Below are 7,081 nucleotides of genomic sequence, written 5' to 3' on the forward strand. Positions count from 1 at the left end.
TAAATATGTTTTATATATGTTATATGTATTATTATTTTATATATAATATATGTTTTTAATTTTTTTATTTATAGAAAAATATTAAAATTTGCAATTTGAGGCCAAAAAAGGGGTTTTTCATGAAGATAATAAGGCAAGTCATCTATAGACTATAGTGCCTTGGGACACATAGATCTCAAAAAGTTATCCAAAATAAATAAAAAATAAAAAATAAAAAATCACCCCAATCAGACATCAAAGTGCAAGGTTATGGCCTCTGAAAGTTTGTATGCATTGAGTATGCAACCCATGACTCGATGACTGGGTTGAATGGGTCAATGATCGAACCGGCCAAGTTAAATTGTTCTTGACCAAGTTAATGGCTTTTAACTGTGTAGTGGGCCTTGAATGAACCAGACATGGAATCCTAGTTGGGATAATGGTTCGAACACTTTGATCATCCTGGACAATGATAGGTTGAAAACATTGCATTGAATTACGAATTTAGTTGTAATGTAGGTCAGGCCGGTGGTGAGCCGTGCCTAAAACGACATAGGAATCTGGGCCATGCCAAGCCGAGGTTGCGGAGGGGATCGGGCCTCTCAAGCACGACTCGGAATGGCATGGCACGTGTGTGACCTATGCTATATTCGCTTTTTTTTTGGTATTTTAACTAAAATATTCCTCGAACAGCTCTAAACCGCCATTAGGGGATATTTTTGTATTCTGGATCATGGGGGCAAAAAATGACTTAAAAGCCCCCCTAAAGCCCTAATAACTATAAAACAACAAGTTTAGGCCCCTACCTTTAGGGGGTATTTAAGCCAAATAACATATAACCTCAAAATAACTAAAATATCCCTCTCAACATCTATAAATAGCTAATTTTTTAGGGTGTTTTGCTCAAATTAACCCCCCAATTCCTTTAAATACCCCTATCCTCCATTCTCACCAAAACAACTCTTATACTCTCTTACATACTATCATACTCTATTACTCTTTAAAACTTTTAACACTTCATTAATATACCATTAACTCTCTCTCTCTCTCTCTGCAATTTTGCTTATAAATAAAGCTCGTGCATCGCACAGGTCCTAACAATAATATATATATATAAAATGTTTTGTATTATGCATCTAATACATAGATTCATAATTAGGCCTAGGCTCGGGCTATATTTAGACTTGTTCATGGGTCAGGCTCGAACTTGGCTTTTGTCAAAATTCTAATGGGCCTGATTCGATGCCCAAGCCTGAGGCTGTATAAAGTTGAGCCCAAAACCAAGCCCATTAATAGGTCTAGCTATATCCCTTATCACAGGTGCAAAGCCTGGCCTGGCCCGAACCATGATCATCCCTACTTTAGCTCCATAGGGCAGGTGCCATATGCCAGAAGCCTAGACCTAATTAGCATTAACAAGGCTGGTGGTGACAAGGAATGCATATGTAGGGTCCCACTAGCATACCCCATGGAAAGAACCTATCGTTGAGAAAGGGAATTAAGGTGTGACGGGATCTGCTCCTCACAAATGAGTGCCTCACATGCACATCCACCATGCATTGGGAACATCACCCGTGAATAATAACTAATAAGAACGGGAGATGTTCCCAATGAATGATAGGATGTGCGTGTGAGGAGCCAAGTGTGAGGAGCAGATCTGGTCTCCATTAAGGTTGGTACAACACGTGCTTTAAGTAGATGATATTATTGACAAATCATCTGCCCATGTGAGATGGTGTTTGGTCTCATATGTGTGTTTTTATTTTAAGAACGGCACATGTTTTAAGTTTTGGGTGTTTTATACCTGAATTTGAGAATTTGAGTTCAAATTGATGTCCTACGGAGTGTGCCCCACATGCGCATTTCTGCGTGTATTGGAAACATTTTCCATACTTGTCCCATGGAGATATGTTACCATAATACACTGTTGGGATGGACTGTGGGGCAAGTGTGGGGCGCCAATCTTAACTCCCTGAATTTGACATTAGAAATCGGAAAATCAAAGTATTTGGCACATAGCAAATTGTGAATTGGGATATATTCTTCATTGAGCATCCTCACATCGACCTCAAAGCCACATCCCACCATGTATTGGGAACATTTTCCATGAATAATTACATACACTAGCAAGGACCCGTGTGATGCACGGGAAAATCTAAAAGATTTACTAATTTTAGTTTTATTAATAATTTGTAGTAATTTTAAATTTTTTTATTATTTTTAAATAAAACTTTGATTAGCTTTAAATAAATAAAAATAATTATAAAAGCTAACATTTTTATTAATTCCACTAATAATTAACAATTATATAGGAATGACAACAGGGTGGATTCAGGGCAGGGCACCCCATCCCCAGTGTCACACGGGTTCTGGGCAAGGTGACCATTCCTCAATGCCGAGTGAGTTCACGGGCAAGGCACCCCACTCCTCATCAAGGATGAAGAATCCTTGAATTTCCCTGCCCCATCCCTAGTATTGTGTGGGTTCAAGTAGAGGTGTAAATTGGGTCGTGCTAGGTAGCACGACACAACTCGCATGTGGGTTCAAGTAGAGGTGTAAACTGGGCCATGCATCCCTTCTCTAGGATAATTTGGAGGGTCAATTCGGCCCGAGCCCGCACGAGCCCATGCCGTGCCGTGGGTCAGTTGGTCCATGGGCTAAGCCTTGGACAGGCCATGTCGCACACCAAGCCAAGCTCAAGGCAAGGCACCCACTCCCCGTCCAAGGTTTTTAAAATTAGACCGGATAGGGAACCGTTCTAGGGTCAAATGGTCTGACTGTTCGATCTGAACGGATGAACCCCTCTGACAACAAAAACAGGCCAAAAAGTGTTGTATGGGTTGACGTTTCAAATGAACAGGCAGCAATTCGCTAACCAAATAAACGGTTTTTGGACAAAAAGCAGTTTTGAAGTGAAACAATGTTCGGTTCCCAATTTTTTTGGTCTAACCATTTGGTTTGATCTAGTTTTGAAAACACTATCCCTGTCAACCCAATATTCAATTTAATGATAGAAATGATCAAAAGGATACATTGAATATCAACCACATGGTAAATTTTTAAAAGTATAGTAAATTGTCTTTAATATTCAGAAATGTATTTTTATGAAAACTTTGGAAAATTTATTGTACTTGTGTAATTTTGAAAATTTATTCAAATTTATTTAGATTTTTATTAAATAATTTATTTTCTTTTTAAATGATTTACTTACATAATTATACTAACTTATCTTATAATTTCTAATATAAACTAACCAATAGTTTCCTTTTTCCAATACTATACTAATTTATCTTAATAATTTGTGTAATTATTTGTTCAAATTATACTTTTCCATTTCCCATAATCAATTATCTTTAATAATTTGTAATGAAAATTATATAATTTTCAATGGTTTTCCAAGATCTATCAAATGTAATAAATTTTACTAAAATTTCAAAAGTATTCTAATAACTTTCAATAGTTATTGAATGCATTTTAATAATGCATTAAATAACTTAATACTTTATATCTTTTAATTTCAAAAATTTTATGTTACATAAATGTAGTTTTATGAAACTTTTAAAAAAAATATTACATTTGTGTAACTATGGGGATTTATTGAATTTTTTTAAATTGTTATTAAATATATTTTTTATTGGTAGTTTACTAACAAAGTTACACTAATTTATCTTTTAGTTTTAAATATAAATTAATTAATAATTTCATTTTTTAACATTATAATATTTTGTTCCCCTAGTTTTATTTGTTTATTAAGTATAATAATAACAATAACTAAAACTTTATACTTTTTGGTACTTGTTAAATATAAATCTCAATTTTTTAAAAATTAGTTAAAGAGTTTTAAATTTCTATAAAATGTTGTAAATGAGTTAATTAATAACAATATTTATTAACTTTTGGTAATTTACTAACCATACTAATAAGAATATTTGGTAATTTACTAATAATATTTATTAACTTTTGGTAATAACACTATTTAATACTCATTGAATATGGGTGGGATTAAATATTAACCATATTTAACTATTTATTAATTAATATGAATATTTTAAATGAGGGAGAGTGGATATAGATTGGGGGGATGCATTTTAGGAATTGATTAAGGAGTGGAGCTACATGATACATTCCTATTGGTTTAAATGAGATACCTTTGGAGAGAGATTGTAGGAATATTTTTAGGTAACTAGGTGACATGGCTTAATGGGAGTGGTGGGAAGGGGAGAGGAGAGAAAGTCAAAGAGAATGCAGGCTGGGAATAATGGAGCAAGAAGAGGCATGGTGACATGGACCCGTGCATTGTTAAGCGAAAGTTAAACAATAGAAATACATAAAAGTATATAATTGCTTTATATTTTAACTTTTTAATAAACAATCCAATCAAACTCAACCCAAGTTGGTTAGTTTTCTAGTATTTTAGATCGGCTTTGGTTTAATAAATATATATTAATATTTTATATTTTAAATTTAATTTTTTAATATGGGAAAGTAGGAAAATTCCCATATTTGTTAGTCTAAAATATTTTATATCATAGATTTAATTTTTATAATTTATTTTTTAATAATATCATTGTAATTTATGAAATTTAAAGTTAATTTTTAAGTTTAAATCTTTTGAACAAACAAACTAAATCAAAAATAGACCCAAATCGATACAACTTGAGTTGGTGGGTTTTTGCTAATGGTCAATCGGTATCGAGTGACAAACTGTGAACTTGACCAAATTGATTTGGTTGGCGAAACAACTTGCAAATGAGCGGAACCAATTATTGAACACTCCTAATTTCAACTAAATTTGTAGTCTAATGTCTAATAAGTAAAAGTGGTTTAATCTAAAATAATTATTAAAAATTTAAAGAAAACATACACAATCATTGAAAATAAGTTTATAATGAAAATACAATAATTACAAAAATATAATAAATACTGAAAATATACTAAATTATCAATAAATAGTTGTAATTTTAAATAATAGTTTAATTTCTAATAAGTATTAACCTATAAATTATAAAAAATATATAATTACTAAAAATTAATTTATAACAATAATACAATAAATACGATAGATTAAATTTCAAAAGTTAAATAATAGTTGTTTAATCTCCAATAATTATTGATATTTTTCTATTAAATAACAAATTAAAAACAGATTTATAAATAATTATTGAAAGTATATTTACAAAATAAAATAAATAACTAATGAAAATAAAATAAATATTAATTATAGTATATATAAATATATAATGAATATATACTATTATTTTAAAATTATTACTAATAAATATAATTTTGTTGATAGTTATTTCTATAATTATTAATTGATATAAGTGAAATTAGTTATTTACAACATTATTTAGTTATTGAAATAATATTGTTATTTAAATTCTTAGAATATTAATTAATTATTGAATTTAATAATCCATAAAATTATAATTATACTATTATTACATAATTCATTAGTAAATTTTTAAAATATTAAATTATTATTAATATGAATATTATGAATTATATTATAATTATTTTCTAAATTTATTACATAATTTCGTTATTTTAACTATTTGAAATCTTGTCATGTTAAATATTTTATTATTTACATATTTAAATATTTAAATAATATGTAAAATATTTTAAAATTTTCATTATTTGAATTTAATTTTATTTTATTTTATTACGTAATATTAAATATTTTGTTATATTATTTAGCTATTTTTAATATTTTTATTTAATATTTCTTGTTATTGAAATATTTAAATAATGTTTTATTTTTTAATGTTAAATTTTTATTATTTGAATAACATTCAAATTGAATAATTCATAAAATTATAATTTATGTTGTTACTACATAATTTCATGATGAATTTTGTAAAAATATTGAATTATTAATAATGTGAATATTATTAAGTCTATTAATTTTTTGTGTTTTGAATAAATATTTTAAATTTTGTATATAATTTTATTATAACATTTAAATAGTTCTGAATTTTTTTAATTGAAACTTTCCTTAGATAGAAAGTGGGGGGAGAGGATAAATACGAATAGGATATAGTTTAGGAGAGAAATTCTCTACTAAACTAGAGATAATTTAAGAGATAAATAGGAGTTAGAGATAATTTAGGAGATAAATTGGAATTAGAGACAATTTAGGAGGAAGTGGGGGAAAGTGATGCCACTTGACTAAGCATTAGAAAAGCAAATCCCTTTTTCTTTATGGTTGTTAGTAGTTAAACATATGTGATTTCCTTATTGGCTTAAGTGATATTACGTGGATTAAAAAAATAGAAAATTCAAAATTCTGACAAATTAGGAAAAGGGTGGGGGAGAAAGGAGAGAGGTGCTGACATGGTAGGATCAGTTTTAATATATATTTATATATATATGTTCTCGATGTACAACTGGAATATATCGATAAAAGTGTGTAAGGAGTGCTCTATAAGTAGGGATGCAAGCAGATCGAATCATATTCGAATCAGGGTATATTTGAATCCAATCCGACACTGTTTATGTCTGCAATCCGATCGGATCTAATAGGACTTGATCTGAATTCAAATCCTATTGAATCATCGGATCTGATTTGATCCGCTTTGTTTTCTTTAAAAAATAATAAATTATTAAAAGAAAAATAAAATATACCAATTTTAATAAAGAAAAACAAAAAATACAAGTATTTTTTAATTATTTTCATCATATATGTACATATTTTAAAAAATAATAATAATATAACAAATTTATAAAAAACATAATATAAATAATATATTTAAAAATAAATAACATATATATGCATTATATTTATATATATATATATATATATATATATAACACATCGGATTGGGTCTTCTCGAATCGGATAGGGGGTGATCCAAATCCGGTCCAATTTCTGATCCAACCAGGGGTGGGCCGAATTCAACCAAAAAGGATTAGATCGGATCGATCCATTTGCACCCCTATCTATGAGGAGCAGATCTGGACTCGCACAATGTACAATTACTTATTGTGATTTTAAACACATTGGACGCTAAAATAAGACAACTAATGTAGAGGTGTTCCACTTTATCAAAAGACATAAAATAAAGAGGAGACCAAGGTTCAAAGTATCGACGCGTATCGG

The sequence above is a fragment of the Nelumbo lutea genome, chromosome 1 (genome assembly GCF_056320005.1).
Source record: "Nelumbo lutea isolate HS-2025 chromosome 1, American lotus-T2T, whole genome shotgun sequence".
Classification (NCBI taxonomy): domain Eukaryota; kingdom Viridiplantae; phylum Streptophyta; class Magnoliopsida; order Proteales; family Nelumbonaceae; genus Nelumbo; species Nelumbo lutea.